This window comes from Dysidea avara, chromosome 4 (assembly GCF_963678975.1).
Source record: "Dysidea avara chromosome 4, odDysAvar1.4, whole genome shotgun sequence".
NCBI classification, from domain to species: domain Eukaryota; kingdom Metazoa; phylum Porifera; class Demospongiae; order Dictyoceratida; family Dysideidae; genus Dysidea; species Dysidea avara.
In genome coordinates, this window is record NC_089275.1 from 19,612,271 (window position 1) to 19,631,246 (window position 18,976).

General features: G+C 37.8%; 1 protein-coding gene and 3 long non-coding RNA genes across 8 annotated transcripts in view; 2 read left to right on the plus strand and 2 right to left on the minus strand.

Moving 5' to 3' along the window:
- The window catches only part of LOC136254104 (tubulin beta chain-like), a 35,544-nt gene that overhangs the window by 12,740 nt on the left and 3,828 nt on the right, over window positions 1-18,976 (minus strand). The window lies entirely within an intron of this gene.
- LOC136254102 (uncharacterized) lies at window positions 994-16,970 on the minus strand. Of its 2 annotated transcripts, none has more exons than XR_010700303.1 (3): window positions 16,871-16,970; window positions 16,707-16,820; window positions 994-1,278 (listed from the first exon to the last, which is right to left on the minus strand). It is a non-coding gene; the product is annotated as an uncharacterized lncRNA (long non-coding RNA). The 2 variants fall into 2 exon arrangements; XR_010700302.1 differs by lacking the exon at window positions 994-1,278 and adding an exon at window positions 10,097-10,757.
- Window positions 3,243-8,568, plus strand: LOC136254100 (uncharacterized). The gene is made up of 4 exons (XR_010700296.1): window positions 3,243-3,402; window positions 6,310-6,428; window positions 7,101-7,152; window positions 8,329-8,568. It is a non-coding gene; the product is annotated as an uncharacterized lncRNA (long non-coding RNA).
- On the plus strand, window positions 16,504-18,202 carry LOC136254101 (uncharacterized). 4 transcript variants are annotated; one of them, XR_010700300.1, is made up of 6 exons: window positions 16,504-16,619; window positions 17,460-17,573; window positions 17,624-17,676; window positions 17,729-17,771; window positions 17,823-17,897; window positions 17,953-18,201. It is a non-coding gene; the product is annotated as an uncharacterized lncRNA (long non-coding RNA). The 4 variants fall into 4 exon arrangements; XR_010700299.1 differs by lacking the exon at window positions 16,504-16,619 and adding an exon at window positions 16,646-17,235 and having other exon boundaries at window positions 17,283-17,573; window positions 17,953-18,202; XR_010700298.1 differs by lacking the exon at window positions 16,504-16,619 and adding an exon at window positions 16,650-17,405.

Here is an 18,976-nt window from a genome sequence, read left to right on the forward strand (position 1 = left end):
GACTTTAGGCACAGCTTGTGCGATGAGGTGGGTGTGTACTTTCGACCACAAGTTTGCTTCTACAATTGATAATTGATAATTGATAACTTGTGTTTCTAGTTACCTCTCTTGAGACCCCTTTCACTTTTTGCAGACATTTCCTATTACTTTGTGCTCACGACAAAATCTCCAGCTGGATCAGGCATATAGCTATCTACCGGCATTTTTCTTACTTGATTCAGTCATAGATTATCTATGATTCAGTCATTGCACATTGCCTATTTTGTGTTTGCTAGGTAGTTTTCTAGGTGCAATTGCAATGATAGCTACTAGATTCCCAAATCACAGAATATTTAGGGGTTCCAGTGTAGCAAAATTTCCCATACATTTTATAGGCCCATAGGCATAGCTATGTAAGAAAAGATGTAGTAACTCACACCCATAATATATTCTGTACCAGATTTGCCGGGAAAATTAAAGCTCTAATGGCATCCTAATAATTAATAATTCCTCCGTCAAAGTTGACAATTCTGTGATATAAGAGAGAGTGTGTGCATTCAGTTTCTATTGGGTTAATTGCTTCATCATGTCTGATCAGTAGTTGGACTGTGCATTGTAAATCATGTCCAATTAGTAGTTGCGACTATGGTGTTACAGATTTAGGTGATAAAATCATTTAGAAGTGCAAAAATATCACCAGTGACACCCAATAATCGTCACTATGTTACAGTGCTACAAATGAATCAACATGTTTTGAATTAGCTGTGTAGGTTAGTTGTAAAATTTATGTGCTGCAATGATGTAGCAAAATTAATGATGTCTGTCTTTGTAGTGAACTTCTTGATGTGCACTTTGTACATACCAGTGACAACCCTCATAATACTGTATGTGTTAATTATACCACAATGTGTTCATAGTGAGAGCATTTTCATTATAATTATATTGACAACAAACATTCACGCTTATTGATTAGAGATTATAAGCGTCCCTGTCTGAAGGTTAAAATATACTCTAATTAAGCAGTCATCTCAAAGTTGCCTTTGCTTTAAATTCACTCACTCATACACATCTAAATATGAATCACATGTATATGAACAACAGAAATATAGTAACTAGGTGACTGGCTAAATAAAAGAGTTCACTTTTTCCCTTGATGTAGGAAGCTTTGGCGAATTGTGACAAATTTGCCAAACACCAATTGTGTAATCATTATTTATAGCTGAAAGTTGAACTTGAAGTGGAAATTTCACCAAATGCAATTGAGCTGGCTTTTCACCATCCTGCCAATAATGTTTCCCTCTATAGAAATGATTAGAAGGAAGGCAAGACAAATTGATTACTGGGTTCTTATCTATTTTGAGATATACATGTAGATGATGATAGTGCACAATAAATTAACCCCTCCCAGCTATCTCTTACCATGTTTACATGGGTACTATACAAACTGTGTGAAGAGGAGCTGTGGCTTTGTTTACAGGGTACAAGGTACCATAACTCTAATAATACAGTCATTGCAAGAGTATCACAGGCACAATAAAGTGAGGGCAAAGGTTAAGCTCTATTAAGAGAGTTGGTTCAAATTTATAGTAATTATGACTTATTGAAACACTCTAATCTAATGGTAACGTAAACTACTCTAGTAGAACATCCATAAATAATTTATATATAGCTCTAAGGAAAAAGACAACCCATTCTAACTTCTGTACTCTTATCTCACCAATTGTGCCAAACACCCTGCCATACCATGCAGACTCAGAAATTGACCTATTATGTACTGATCCAGAAAAAAATTAATTTCCAAAACTAACTCCATGTTATAGTGGCTATTTTCAGTTTTATTATGACACTTGATATTTGAGTTGAAATGCTTCTTCTATTGTAGGCTTGTGCTAATTAACTATGCAGGCATAATTTGCATAATAGCAAAATTATTAAGCCTTATGCCAGCACAATAGGCACACTTTTCTAAACAGAAAGCTAATAGATGTAATATTATTCTTTACAGAAAGCGATTAAGATACTCTAATAAAGCAGCCACCCAACTTAATAAAAAAGTCAGGAAGGATTGATATACTGTACACTAATAAAACAAGTCAACACTGGAGCATAGTATTGAGTGCTTTATTATTCCCTGATAGAGCTAAGCAAATTTTTGAGCATCATGTATAAGCTATGTTTTGACTCAAGTCTATCCGTTTACAACATTCTGTGTAAGATGACCATGGCTTATTTCTTCATTTGAGATCCTTGCTACTATAAGTATTGTAACTGGTACTGCTAATACAGTGTTTATTATATTTCACACTTTGTTTTCAGCTCATATCAATGCCTTACCGGACTTGACCATAATCTACTGTTATTGCTACAGTTAATAACCACCTTCCAGTAATATCTCTGAAGTATGACTTTATCGCCATTATCACAAGTTGACTCTGTCAGCTGTAGGTTGTGTAGGTGTTGGCATGCTATACTGTTAGATGCTATAGTATTATGTAGCTAATTGCACTGCATCTGGTTAGTATACTATTCTGCATTATGCTAGCTACTGTTTATGTACAAAGTTTCAAGGGACATAATTTTCAAGTGATGAATTTCGCGGTTGCTTGGCTGTCCGTAAATTCTTCATCCTCAAAAATTAACAATTGTCAAGATTAGCTCTATGCTTTCTAATAGATAACCTCAGGGAAAAAATGAGTGATCCTTGAAAATAAGAAGGCAAAAATCCCAAAATTAATTAATCCGTGAAAATATCATACCTCAAAAATTTGTACATATACTTGATTGTAAGCTGAAACTGTTGGGAACCCACAAGTACTATCTGTTACTGGTGAAATATACAGTTTGAGACTTAATCATACCCTTCCTTTGTATATATTGTTTTGACTTTCATAAACTGCACTACATTAAAACTGTAAAACTGCACCTATTAAGCTCCAGGTTACAGCTTTACTTTCAATTCAGGAGGAACCAGAGAGTAATAATTATGGACAATGTAGTCTAATAGATCAGTTACTCAATTAATAGATCTATCATGATGGAATCTCTTAAAAGGGCACCCTAAAACATGGGACCATGATAATCAGGACATTGTCCCTAAGGTCTTATCAGTGTATAAGCCCTTGATATCAGGAAGCCTGTCTAAAGAGAGAACCTTATCATGGTCCCAAGGTGTCTATTCCACTGCTATCATGGATGTGTACACTGTTAAAAATGGGTTGTGCCTGACACACGCATATCGTGTGGTAGCCACACGCCCACCTGCTCACACGTGCCAGTGTGACGGTCACGCGATTCAATTTTGTGTGGCTGCCACACGAGTCCGTGTGCGGTACCCAGTCTAGCGTGTGGCTGGTACACACAAGGTGGTGTGAATTGGAGGGATGATTCTTGGCCAGTCCTAAAGTGGAGCAATCGCTGTGAGAGGTATGTTTCGATGTATGTGCTGGGTTGTACACTTTATGCACGTACATTCCGGAGGCCCAGTGACTCCTTTGCGACACTCCATACCAGTTTTAGTTCCTGTACTTATGAAACTATATCTTCTTTATGGTAGCCTCGATGGTAGCGACTTTAAACCTTACGCAAATTTATGTGATTGAACAGACACGCGCGTTATTTGGAATCTTGAAAGTTTTTGGAATCACATGGTTAACCGTGTAATTACCACAGCTAAAGGTAGTGTATACTACATCACTGCTACACAGGTCCTAATTGCTGCTGAAGTATAAAAAATGTACGATGATGGCTAGATACGACCTTGTGTGCACTACGCAGCAAAGCTACGGCTTCAGGTTTCACAATGGTTTAGGGCAAAAGTATTGAGTATAAATCTTTTTTAAGTGGAATAACTCACCATGGCACAAGTATGTTATGTACTTATTACCTAATAACTTTATAGCAGCACTATATCTTTCAGTATGATTCCTTCAATTCGTATTAGCACTATTGCATCATCATCGCGCATCGAAAAATAATAACCTATTATTAAGAGCCTAACCCATAACCTTAATATACTGGTATTTTGATATATTGGTTATCAAAGGCTGTCACGGTATGACAATTGGTTATGATAATTTATCACAATAGACAGTATGATAAACAGTATTACCGGTATATCGCAGAGCACTAATGCTGATGCTTTGAAATCGGTTTATGAACAATTGTGTGTGTGGTGTGGGTATGGTGATGTTTGAGAAAGTTCATAGCTTTGTTGGCAGTGTTGGTAATGTGGTCTGACCATGATAGAGAATTATTGAGCTCTATACTTATGCTGGTTAGTTGTCCTCAAGATCGTTCTATAGAGGTAGTAATTGACATTAATAGGGTGTTTGGATCTAGTATATCTAAGGACATGCAGTACAGTTAAATCTCATCTGCCAAGAGAGTGCCAAGGGTATTCAGGTCCTTTTGAAGCAAAATAGAGAACTGTTAAATGTAATTCACAGCTACTAACATGTATAGCGGGTAAATCACTGGTAGAATTATATAGTCGCTTCAGAAAACCAGCCTCACTGTTACTAAAGGATTAGTACTTTACCTTTTAGAATGATATAGAAGTACTTCTGCATCACAATTAATTAAAGCTGAGCATTAGTACAACTATCACTATCATCACAATAGTAGTATTACAATATCACTACCAGTTACAGACACTCATAAATAATCCCGTTACGCTCCACATATCTGCTTTTCTTACACTCCATTAGTAAAAACAATTATGTACTACAGTTGTAATTTTTGTGGTGGGGACTTTTACAGTTTTTTCAACTTTAATACCATATAGCCGGAAACTTTGGAGGGAGGAAACTTTGGCGAATTTGCCGAGATAGGATTTTGGCGAGAACAAAGTTTGGTGAATTTGTTGAGCTAATACAGATTTTTATTGACAAACGATTTGGCAGATTTTAGTTTGGCGAAACATCATTCACTTTCCAAATTTGCTAAACTTTCCAGCTATATGGTACTATCCATGTTTTTGACTTAGCACAGACGTGTGTAATATAATTATCACGATAGTACAATTATATACTACCATTATCACAATAATAATATTGTTATTCGCTATCACAATGATCGATAGACACAACTATTGCTCAGCTCTACTGAACTCGATGGTTTTAAACACAATATGCTGTGTGGTGGGCATTAAATAGAACATCTGAGTGAACAATTTCTAGCATGCTTATAAATATTAACTAGCATGTTTTGGCATGTTATCAAAATCTGTTCAGTGTAAAAGTAAGGATTTTCCAGAGCCATGTTATAGAACTGTCATTCGTATCTCTGTTTGCCATCTGTTATTGCTTGGATCCCTTCAATCAAGAGTACATAATAATAGAGTAGGGAGGAGAGTGTCTAACTCCCAGTGTTGGGAGTAACGCGTTACATAATATTACTACTTTTGTGGTAACAAAGTAATATAACGAAATACGCTATAAAAACAGGTAATATATCTCAAGTTACTTTACTTACGAATGTAACGCGTTACCTAAGTAATATAGTTACTGTAACGAGCCTAATATTACGTAATATTATTACTACAAGTAACGAAGTTACCAATCTTGTTAGTTATCCTCTGAGTAACGCCTAGCTACAACGAAGTAACGAGGCCTACTGAATGAAGCTTATTCACCCGCTTCTTACTTATAACCAAGATTTGCACATTGTCCAACAACACAATCATGTCACGTGATAAGGTGGTAGTTTCAGTACGTGACAGCTTAAGGCTGTGGACACAAAGTAATATAATATGTAATATTATTACAGTTACTTTATTTTATGGGTAATATGTAACTGTAACTAAATAGTTCAGTTGCAAGTAATATGTAATATGTAACTAGTTACTTTTACAAAGTAACTTGCCCAACACTGCTAACTCCAGTTAATTCACCAAACTCACTGTGCTCAGACCTTGCGCAATCAACCATAGCCACCAAAGGTGACAAATGGCTTGCTCTATGAAGGAGGTTGTAGTACTTCTACTGCTTCACTTAGGAAATATCAACAGTCTTCTGTTCACTTAAAGGTATTGATTTATTACTAGAAGTTTTATGGATTGAAGTAGGAGGGTTTGAGCAGGAGGGTTTGAGCGCAGTGTGTTTGTATGAATTATATTGAGAGTTAGACACTCTCCTCCCTCTTCTATTATTATGTACTCTTGCTTCAATGCAGTTATACACTGTTATGTACAGCATAGATACATGTATAATGTACATACACACAGCCTGTATATCCAATCTTCACATCTCAAGTTGTTCATCTTTTTGAGTGATCCTCTGGTGGTACATTATAGTCGTTGGAGGTGTGGTTACTGTGCTTTGTTTTCTGTAGGAGAACCAATGGTTATCAGTGCAGCCATAGAAGATGGTTGGTAAGGTTGGAGTCTTTAATGGCGAGACAAGACACAAAGGGCAGAAATTTCATGAAACCCAAAATGGCACATGCCACTTGTGAGTTATTTTTGTGGCTTAAAGTTCAGCTTGGTTGTTCAGTGCATCAAACGGGTGTAGGAATAATTTGTGTGTGTTTGGGGGGTCATGTATGTGAATGGCACACAGTGTTCACCTTTGTCAACTTGTCAAATCAAATCTTGTCAAAATCTGGTTCCTCTATTTTCCAAACTCGTTGGACCCTGAGTGCATTCAAATAATCGAAAGGTTTGGGTAAATGAAGCCCCATTTGTTTACCTGCCCTAATACAATGCACACCTTAGACAAAATATTCTAATACAACATTCATTTCTACTGTTTTATTTTCAGTCAATCAATGGCCGATAATGGACTCAGGAGGGACCCCTGTATTTAGCTATTTGATAATACCAATTGTGATTGTTGTCACCAATTATTTTGTGTGGCTTCGCTACTGGGTAAAAAGATTACTTTACTAATCACACAGTTGCAGCCACTCTGTCTCAGTTATAACCAGTGCATCACTTCAACACTCCCACATACTAGAATCTAGTGTATGGTTTAATGTACATCCCAACTGAATATGTACATTTATTTGCCAGGCTAATCTTTTTGCATCAGCTCATAATTTAAATTACTAAGGGTATTTCTTTTCATAATGATCTCTTGTTTGCACAATCTTTAAATCGTAATTTAAGATGTGTAAATTTACAGGAAACTCATATGAGATCCTTCATGTTACAGTTTCAGAAGAAATCATGAACAGGTAACTAGCAATACTTCTTGAGTGCATGTATATATGTGACCGGATCTGCAAAAACCCGACACAATAGCGCAAGCCTAAATTTACAGTAGTATAAAGAATTGAAAACAATGGGTGAAATCACAAGTTCATAATATATATACTGAGGAGAGTATCCTACTCTCATATACCCCTGTAGAAGGGCGTATCGTGAAGTTATGACGTGATGACAAGATGTTGCGGTTTGTGACGTACAAGCAGCCATAAAAGTACAAGGATCGTTAGCACCATTTCACACTCGTGACGCTCAGGATAGCTGTATTCGCGAATGGCCTAGCAAGAAACGCCTACAAAGCGGTCTTAACCCATGAAGGAACGATTGTAGTTCGGTGAGAAATGCTTAGATTAATTTGGTTGCTAGAGACGTTGTTAGGCACGCATTCAATCAATACCATGTTCAACTAATGACATCATTAATTATACAAAGAAAAACAGGCAAACTCAGAAGTGTTACATCATGACTTCATGATATGCCCTTCTACCGGGTATATGAGAGTAGGATACTCTCATCAGTATATATATTATGAACTCTTTGTGTATTATTGAAAAAATTCCGTAAATTTTTTGAATGCCTCTTTCTTAGTGAAGGAAGGGAGTAACAATAAAAACCTGGATATCTTCTTATTCGCCTACTCAAGAGGAGTTGGAAAATCTTTGTTTCACTCCAGTAGACCCAAGGATATGCAAGTTATGAGAGTTTGTTTACATCACGTCGAAGCGATCATACGTGATCGATTTCTCTTCACAAATTTTTCCTTTGTATGCAGTGAAGAAGGGTGATAGAAGGACAAACTTACCCAGTACATGATTCCCCTATCCATGGCAAACACGATGGTGAAAATTTCAGCCCAGTACGTCAATTCGTTCGTAAGTTACAACCGTTTTAGTAAACTAGCACCTGTAATTTATTTCCCTATGTTTACTGTACAAATCGATTTTCTGTTGTTGCTACTTTGTAGGGCTGTAACTCTGAAAGTTATTGGTATACGAGGCTGAAACTTTGCCAGAAGGTATACTTGGCTAAGTAGATTATAAATATTTAATAAACAGGTATTTGAAAAATGCGCTATTGTGTTGGGTTTTTGCAGATCCGGTCACATGTTTGTAATGATGTTAATGTGCACCATATTATTCCTACAGATTCCAATCGTGCGACCTTAGAAAGAAAACAGGTCAGAAAAGCTCTCATAGAACAAGTGTCCATTCACTCAAAGAACACTCAAATAGAACAAAACATTAAAGTTTGTGTATGGTGATGTAATTGAATTTGTAAAGATTTAGGTCATCAATATCGTACTGAAGTAAGGTTCATTTAATGTTCTGTATTCTGTGTAATGTGTATACCATGCAAAATTTTCTAAACATTTTTTGACAAAATTATAGTTTGTCAACATTCTGTATTGCAGTACATGATACAGTATTCGAGAAGTCATCTATGCATGGATGTGTTGAAGGATGCTGTTATATTGATTTCCTGGTGGAGCTTGGTCTTAATCTCGCATGTGTGCCATATACAGGAGCCTACTATAGTTGATCACCTTGAGGCAAAGATTTAACCAAGGTCAACATATGCATTTCTCATGTGGGAATTACAGTTAGCCTAGCAGTAAAGATTGAGATACTCTAATAGAACAGTCACATATTGAGAAGTGGTCTTCCATGCAACCAACTTTGATGACTCATAACTTAAGATTGGAAAAGGGTGTTTACTGAAATTTGGTCAGTATAGTGAGCAACAACATAGTTTAGCGGATGGAAAATCTTTCAGATTAATATATTTTTTAAGCACTGAGTTAGTTTATAGCATTGGATGTGTAGTGTGTGTATCGTTCTGTATATGTCTCTGTGTGCATCTGTTGTCTGCAATGTAGGTCTGTATTGCATGTACTGTATGTGTTGTGCCTATTTGTGCGTGTACTCTATCTGATGAGGTGGGACCTCAGGTGACCACACGAGACATGGTACGTATAGAAGGATTTAATATCTTTTGGACCAAGTGTCCTACAGACCTTCAGCACTAATAAAAGTCCTGTTCCCAGAATTTGCCCACACTGACTTGTAGCACCTGATAGCCCATTGTTTCACTGGGTAGACATGACCACATGTATATTATGGTTACAGCGGACCAGTCATCTTTGAGACAAAATATTTTGGTCTTAATAGGTTGCTTTAGACAAGTGGATTAGTGTGTTAGTATTGGGAATTTGAAGCTGGCTTTTTTGGAGAGGTGGCCTTTCTATACAGGTGGCAACTATGACAGGTTCCACTGTAGTTTTCAAGTGTGGGTGTGTATTATATGCACATGCAGACTTTTTCCCAGCAAAGTAGAGTAGTAAAATTGTCAATTTACTACCAACATCAGTCATTTATTAATTATATACATTCCTTTTACCACATCAAAACAAGGTAGAGTGGTGCAGCACCACTCTACTGCTCTTTAGGGAATACCCTGCACATGTGTAGTGTGTGTCATATTTATTAATAGTTGCATACACTGCATGTTCACAAATATTTCACCTTTTAACTAGACGATGTGTTCGGTAACTTTGGTTCTGCAACTTTGCATAGTACATTGGTGAAGTATGTTTTCACACAGAAGACACATAGGCAACAATTACCACTATTATTGACATAAGATGTGTATTTTACACATCACTTATATGTTTGGCTATTGTAAACACCCGAGCATGGATGAATCAGGAGTTTATGAGGCATCTCATAAGCTGTTGGATGAGTCTATCTTGCTTCTTCCCCCTATTTTTCTTTCCAACAATTCTATTATTCTCACCTATTATGCTCCTTTGCTTAGCTTGCTAATTGCCCATTCTAAGAGCATAGTTACAACTTCACCTCAAAGTGTCTGTTGTATTAGAGTATGTTGATTCTCACTTGATCTTACCAGCAAAAAATGAGTCTCACATGCACACGGACATACACAAAATAGTAATGTGGATCAGATTGCGGTTTAATTAAAATGAAGTTGTATATATAATAAAACCTAGACACCTCAAAAGATAGCTACTGTTGATTGGTTATGTGAGAGGAAATGACTACTGTTGATTGGTTATGTGAGAGGAAAAGATAATTGGGCTAAAATCTTGGTCTGGTTTCAAGCCTTCAACTGTATTACCAGTCACTATAGTATAGCACTGTAATAGTGCTTCCTGATCATTAAATAGTAGTAAGAATTGTATACAGATAATATAAAAATACCGTATTGTCTTGAATAGTGGCCCGGGCGTTGATTTCTTTCTAGCAACTTTCACCCAGACCCAGTGGCTTGGGTGAAAAGCTACTTCAGTGAAATAAACATGTAGACAACTACCCAGACCATTATTTGAGACCAGGTTACTATTTGAGACTGGCCACTATTTGAGGCAATACGGTAGTTATCTTTTGAGGTGTGAATTATCTGATTACCAAACGTCAGAATAAGCTGAACAGTCACTGTTCTAATGAAGCTGTCAATAATAAACTACTCCCACAACTCTGATCTACTTCATTTCTTCTTTAGAACACGCTTGCCAGCAATTAAGGATATCACTGCAGCACCACCATCAAGCAAGGCCCTATGCACAATTAAAATTCTTATTGCCTATATTTTGCACAAAACTTAATGTTACAAAACTTGTAATCTGAATCTATAATCACAGATATTAGGAACTTAGACAGCAAATTAAGCCTAAGGACAAGAAACAGTACATGTAGCAGTAAGTATATAATTATAAAGCTAACAAGGGAGGTGCAGCTATGCTAGTGTACATTCGATTCTTACTTAAGTCATATACAGAGTTAGCCATGATTGGAGTAGGAAATGTCTACTAGAATAGCTGTAGTAAGAGAAGCGCCTCTGAAACCTATTCATTCACTACAGAGAAACTGCACCCCAACCACTGAGAAGTGATTCCGCTTTGTTTTCAAGAATGAACATTCTACCCATTACACAGCATTACAAATGAAGAACAGTACGAGAAGCACTTCTGCAATCAATCCAGTCACTTCAGAAACTACGCATGATTCCTGTGATAGCCATATGCATCCACTCATGAGTTACAGTGGAACCTCCCTTAACGGTCACCTGAGTTGGGCGGTCACCTCAACATAACAGCCACGTGACTACGGTCCCGACCAATTCCCAATCAGTTTGTACAGAAATAGTTTGCATTAAACGGTCACCTCTATAACACGTATAACGGCCAGCTTTAGCAGTCCCAAACAGCACCTCGCTATACAAAAGACCTCGCACAAAGCAGCCAGCTATAGCCATTACTGTGAGTATAAACTAGCTGCACTACTTCATACTTCTGCATGTAATATGGAAAAGTTATAAACTCACAGTATAGAAAAGCTTGTGGCCACTCCATGGCTTTGCTTCTTCGTGTGATTCTAATTAAAGCTCACCTCACGATCTTGATTCCTGGATTTGTAATTGTTTAGTTAACATTAACAGTTCACCGTCTTTAAGGAAGTCCCTGTTTTTACTTCACAGACTTTGTAGCTAGGAATCATAATCAGCTCAATTGCTGTCTCCAAACTCAGAGTAGCTTCAGGCTCTTTTCTGCTAGTTATTTGTCTGCTGTGTAAGTAGGCGGTGTACTGGAGTATAACTAAATGCATTTTTATGTAACTAAACGTGAGTTTATAAGTCCCTGGAACCTTTGTTTAAAGGCCAAACCTCAGTTTATGGCCTATGGCTGCTTTATGGAGGATCTATAAAGGCCAAATATTTCTGGCCTGAAGGTGACCGCTTTAGACAGGTTTCACTGTACCATATGCATGAATCAACATGTACACAATTGTGGAGAAAACATTAGGACACAAAGAAGGACAAAGATATAGGTCCACAATGCAAGCACTGTAGTTGCAGCATGCTCATCTCATGATGAAGCGATGTCAAACAGTGAAGAAATGAAGCCTGTAGCATTGTCCATCATCAGGGCATCATTGGGCTTGGTAACTAATACTGCCAAGCTGTTTTGAAGTAAAAAGAGGCTGCTTTTGGATGATTTTGAAAGGGGAAGAAAATCCAAATCCCTACCATACAGTACTACCATATAACTGTATGATTAAGCATACATTTATACAATAGTACTGTACCTGTTCTTGTGCACAATTGATCAGGACTTTAGTAAGTTGTTGAGAAGATACCCAGCAGTGAAAGGAAAATGTGAAGCACATGAAATGGTGAGAGTTTAAAATCACGCATATTAAATTGTGCTTGTATTTTTGATTGTTGACCAACACTGACCGGTGACTAGTCGGCAGTTAACAAGCTCAATCATGCGTATTATTTGTGTGACACAGTAGTAAAGTTTAGTCCATCTGACATCAAATGCAGCATTACAAACAACAAAACACTTATGGGTGGCCGGATATAATTATTTTATAAAAAAATCACCAATACTTAAATTTTAGTTTCACAGCCTGCAGTCACAAGGCTAGAGGCCAAACGAAGCAGCGCATGGCCACCATTTTATGCCACAACAACAAAGCTAAACTCACCAGCTAGGATGTGCCTTTTGGGATTCTGACGAGCGTGCAGCCTGTCTTCCTTTTATCTTCAATCAGGCCATTCTTCATCTTCTTCATGCAATGAAACCACATTGACTCAAGGCATTAATTTTCTGTATCAACACTTTCCTTGAGCAGCATATTTAGACACCACAACATTATTTAAAGTGCTTGCGCTACTGTAGAGGTACTGGACACCCGGATACCTGTAACTTCACAGTAGGTTGACTCATACAAGTCGGCAGCATACACTATACATCTTAACAATCTATTTACTCAAACATAGATTCCATACCACTTATTGGTCTGGCTGTACTATAATGACCACACCCCTTGGTAGGCTAGAAACTGACATGAAACACTCTAATACAGCACACACCCTAATAGAACAGTCACACGTGTTGATGAATGATGGTATTGCAGTATACACTGTAGCTTGGGGAGAAAGCCAATATAAGGATTTTCTTATAGAGCTACGCTGTAATACCATCACTCATCTCTTGTTTCAGTACTTTTTATAGCTTGGATCTCTACTGCATTTTTACTGAAAATAACAAGTCTTAAAAACACTAGTTTATTACAAACTCTTGCTATAGGAAGAAGCAACTAGCTACTGCATGCCAAGACCCCTCATGAGCAATCAGCCAAGGCTTAATTTTTTGCTGCTGCCTACCAAGCCATTCTCAAGAAATAGCGAGGGGTCCGCCACGCTTTAAATCTAACTTATCCGAGATTCAAATCTCTTGGAATCCCCATGCAATCTACAAGAATCTTCTCAAATCTCTGAATCTCTGTGAAATCTGCAAAATCCATGGAATCTTTAAAATCTTCCTAATCTTCGTGACAATCTTTTACAATCTTTAAAATCTCGCTGAAATCTTTGAATCTGAGACTACCACAATCAAATCTTAATCTTCTTGTTAGTAAATTTCAGTAAGCGTTTGGATATTTTACTCAAGCTCTTGCTTGTTAACACGTATTCTTGCGGCTGTCTTGCACCTAGGCCTGTTCGTCCAAGTATACTGTGCGATTATTGGGTTCTTGCAGTCTACGTATATTGCCAGAGATATAGGCAGTTGTTCCCGAGGTTGTATCTTCTTCGCAACGCCTTTAGCTACTTGACGAACTCGTTGGGACAAGCTAGTTAGTGATCCAGACTCGGATCTTTGTTAGGTGAGTCTACATACTGAATTCACACCTGTGAAAAGAGTGAGCATGGTGCATTACGGATTCATATTGCTCCTGACATAATAGCCAAGATAAAACTCCAATAGCTAACAGCTACATCTCTTTAGTGAGCTCTTTAGCTAAATCTATAGCACGTCTCGTCAATATTCACATTCTTGAAAATCATCATGCAGTAATTATAATCAACACATCTCAATCTCTATATTCTAGATCAGCGGCGGAGGAAGTAGTTGATATGAGGGAGTAGGAAGTAGCGGCGGCGGAGGAAGTAGTTGATAGGAGGAAGTAGTTGATATGAGTTGATAAAACTGATGCTGCTACTCAGTTTTATAAGAGATTGGCCAACCTTTTGAGTGCAAAGCACAGTCTTTCCTACGGAATAGTGATGGGATGGCTGAGATGCAAATTGAGCTTCTCTTTGTTGAGGTCTGCAATTATGTGCATTCGCGGTGCCAGGTCCAGTTTGCGCTGTCCCATTGCTGAGGCACCGATTGCAGTGCAGGTCGCTGAGGCCCATATGTAAGATAATTTGTTTTTGTTTATTATAATTTGTTTTTGTTTATTATGTACTGTTTTATCTTATGTCATTAATTAGCGTTGATATGAGGGGGGGCTGGGCTGACCCAGACTTATTTCTATAGTTTGGTAAGGTGAGACCAAAAAAAAAAAAAAAAAAAGGTCGCAACCAACTGACAAGAGCATTTCACCTCACCAGCTACCATTTCTAGCTGATAAACTACATAAAAATCCTTTCATAGCTCGCTACACACTGACTACTTTATTAGAGTGACTGCTCTATTAGAGTATCTCGATCTTTATCACGGTGTTCAGCCCCACTCCAAGAAAGATAATTTTGGTGTGATATCATTCTGAGGGGGGGCTAAGCCCCCCCCCTCCTTTCCGCCGCCTATGTTCTAGATATAGTATAGACCTTGTAGACTAGCCAACATTCATGCAGCAAATGAAAAGTTTAGCTACACATGTGGGACCCCTGCTTTTAGTGATACAAGTAGGGATATTTGCTATGTAGTTTAATTTGTTATCCCACTCATATGGGACCTCAGCTGTGAAGGCTACTGAAAGCCTTTGTCAGCATAGGGAGTCAGAGACATGCTGGCAAGAAGAATACAGAGAAGACTAATAATCCCTGCTATGGTTCCATAACCATAGGCACATGTCTTGATTGTATGCTGGCTGTGAATCAAGTCACAACACGGCTAGCTGGAGTCTCTGAAATCTTAAGGTTTTGGTTACAAAGAATTTGCATGCTTTTGAATATTCCTGCACTGGTATCTTGTACCAGCATCCCACAACATTAAGCTCAGGTATGAAAGCTTAGTCCAATTATAATTAGCTATGTAGCAACATGCACTATGTAATGTGTAAGCTTAACTCTACCATGCCAGCAAGTAATATAATGTGTCCAAATGATATCACACTCTTAGCTGAACAGATTCGAGCAGATTAAATTACTATCTCATCTATTATTGTTTAGTGAAAGATAACAGGAGATGGAGCAGCAACCTCAGGAACTATCCACTACCAGTTTGGAAGTTGATATACTTGCACTGAACGCATCTGATACCATGATACCTTGAAATGCATGAACGTATCTGATACCTTCGCTTAGCTGAGTTTATGCACGTATGTATATACATACAATTTACAATACACGCACAAACTTTAACAAGCATGCTAGCTAATAATTTATATCTCAATGGGTCAATGTCCATATCACTTTGCTAACTCAGGTAGACAGTTGCACTATAAGTTATATTATATATAAGTGTGGAATCTATGTGTAAAATCTAATTGTGTGGTATCTTTGATATCATATTATTCCACATTTGCTGAAGTCAACTACACCATTGATATGCTGAAGTTCCTGCATGTACACAATTATCGAGACAATTATGCAGTCAAACTGTCAGCAGTTGCAAGAGATGTCTAAATAATGATTTAGCTAAAATGTACACAACTTGCATGGACATGGCAAAACATGATGATTTTAGACATATTATTTGATGCATACAGTATTATAATACAGCTATACATGTGCGGCATGAAAAGCTAGGGCAAAGTAGTAGTTAATAATAGTATAATTATTAATTAAGCTTTGCCAACTCTAGTGTGAGATTTACTGAGCTTATGTGTGCATGCAGGGCTATTTGATTTGATTGAATGCTTTAGCTACGGTGACCAGCACTGAAGTAGTTTGCTATGTCACTATCTTGGTTGCTCAGTACAAATGAAGTATGTACAACTCAAGATCTAGGCATTTTCTCATCACTACTGAGATCACTACAAGGAGAACTAGCTCTTAGTCATGATTACTTACTATGTGAGGTAACTGTATAGACACAGTTCCATTAGCTATAGGCTAACTTGCTACATGTCAACGGGCAAAGCCGCCAATTTACCTAGGCAAATTAGCCACATATACTAAGCTCTATTGCAGGTAGTATGCAGTATTGCAATAGCTAAACAGTAGCCTCTTCAGTAGACTCGTACCTTGACTCATACCAGGCACAGAACACGGCTCCACAGCACTACAACATAGTATTTAAAAGTATTTCAAATCTTAACTGAAATCTTAAAATCTTGTAAAATCTTTTCAAATCTTAGTCAAAATCTTGAATCTTTCTTAAGATTTCTCAAATCTAAGTACTGCGTTACGGACCCCTCGAGAAATAGTCCACTATGTGTGACAGAAATTAGTTGCATCAAGGCAGGTACGTATCACGTGTGTTCAATGGACGTGCTCTTGTCACATGTACGCCAACTACCGCTTACAAGCAAACACTACTTATTAGACGAACCTGTTATACAGTTTTCCTTGAACCGAACAAAAAAATCGATGTCTCAGCTGGCATCTCACTGCTCAGACAGTCTCGATCACATATCTCGAGTCCTGTTCTCGGACACTCACCGTACTGAAAATCGAGAGTATAAAAACAGGTTTGATGCTGATGTAATCACTCACCTTTCGAAGTCTTTAATCACAGCAACATACTACAAGGCTGATTTTGGAGTGGTACCGAAATTTAATATTTATTACACGCTAACCGCACTTTTTTGTGTAAAATTACCGGGAACTTTAGTTTCCTTGGTTACTTGACGGGCTCCGACAGCTAGAGTTTGCGTTGTTTTTCTTCACTAATGAATAGTCGCCTTAGTTGGACCTCAGCTGTTGTTAACGACTGGAAGTGCTATGCCGTACTGAAGTGACCGTACTGCGGCGTCGGAACTGACCCAGCCTAGCTCTGCTGCTCAGTCTCGCTGTACTGAGCTGACGTGGAAATTTGTTGCCAAGAATTACTGTTTTTGTAAACCACACAGTTCCAGCGTGTAAGTTTTGCACTTGTGGCAAACCTGGTACTCAGCCGTAACGTCAGTGTAGCTGTTTCTAAAATTGTGGAATTGCCGTGTTCTGGATAATGCAGACTTCATACAGGCTGCAGCTTGGAAGAAGCAAACGACAGTTCTTTTTGTATAGCTAGTACTCAAGCTGTTATAAAGTTGGTTTTCCATTAAAATTTAAATTGTTTGTAGCTACTCACGTGTTTTTTTAGGTGGCAATGTTCCATGCATTCCTGAAGAGTTTACCACCATACGCCCCGCCCCATCACTGATATTCCACTGATGTAACCAAATTACATTGACGATGCGGTTTGTCCGCTCCATTGGTGAGTCACCAACCTACTGCTGTTGTAGTCATGTAACTTCATTGATGCAGGAAGAAAATAATGCCGGACCAAATTCAACTGTACAGTTATACAGCCGAAACAGGTACGCCAGTGCTATTCCTATACAAAGTATTACCAAATTGATATTAATGCAGGTTTGAGATGAACCACTTTATAGACTCGGAGTCCTTGACTGAGGTAATAAGATTCTTATTTTTGTGTCCATTGTGACTTAAGTACATTTAACAGAGCAAGATCTGGTGTGTGTGTGTGTGTGTGTGTGATGCCATGCCCAAAGATGAACTGATATTTGCGGTGTTTGAGGTATGAACATTGTGTACTCAAGATATGTTCATTATTGCTACATTTTTTTATGCAGTGTAAAATAAAGTCAAGCTTGGTGCTGACAGAAGGAGCTTCTCTAGATGGCAGTTGGGACCACATACTTCCTCACTCAAGATGGTAGAGGGGTGTCTGTGACTAGCCGCCCATGTTACTCCTACCCACCTGATTCTGGTGCCTACAAAACAGACCAAATACATACATCACAAGTTGTACCTTTTATTGTATTTTTTTTATTGCTTTAAGGTATTATATTATGGTAAATAACACAAAGCTAGTGTGGGGGAAACACCTAAATCATGTATGCATCACATGGCTGTCATGTGCTAGACACACAAAAGTCATGTACGGGGTACACAAAAATATGTGGTCCCACCACGCAAATTTTGTGTGCTAAGCACACAAGGAAATGTGTGAAATAAGTTGCAAGTGTTTCACACAAGATTTTGTGTGGTGGGCACACGTTCTTTTTAACAGTGTACCTAACAGCTATTAGTACATAGCATTTATATAAATTATTACAAGGCACACCATTGATTCAGCACCCACACAGTGATAATTCCTTTCTTTCATCTGTCTAGAATGTAGCCAGCTGTCATTGCTTTGGAGCCAAGAAGTATTCTAATCAGTCTTGCTATCTCACTTTTAACCTAGAGGGATCCCATGATATCTGCTGCTTTATATAAACAAATGTGTTTTAGTAAAATGTCATTTTCACTTCCTCTATTTTCAGGGATTATATGATAGCCGGTGTCCAGTGGGACATACTAAGCAGCTAACCATTACAGTTGTTCTGAAATTTACGATATTCACAGAAATCGCATGTTTTAATATATGACTTGTATACAATCACATTCTTTAATATTTGATGATTTTGATAAAATTAATCAAACAATCAAGCATTTTGCCGAGTAACATTTTGACATACAGTACAGTACAGTATAGTATTGTATATTGTACATGGATCATGGAGGTTTAGATTTTCCTGAGCTGGCCAAAAATATCACCCACAAACCAGCTTCACAATACTATCCTGGTATATACCTTGACAGTATTGGTTA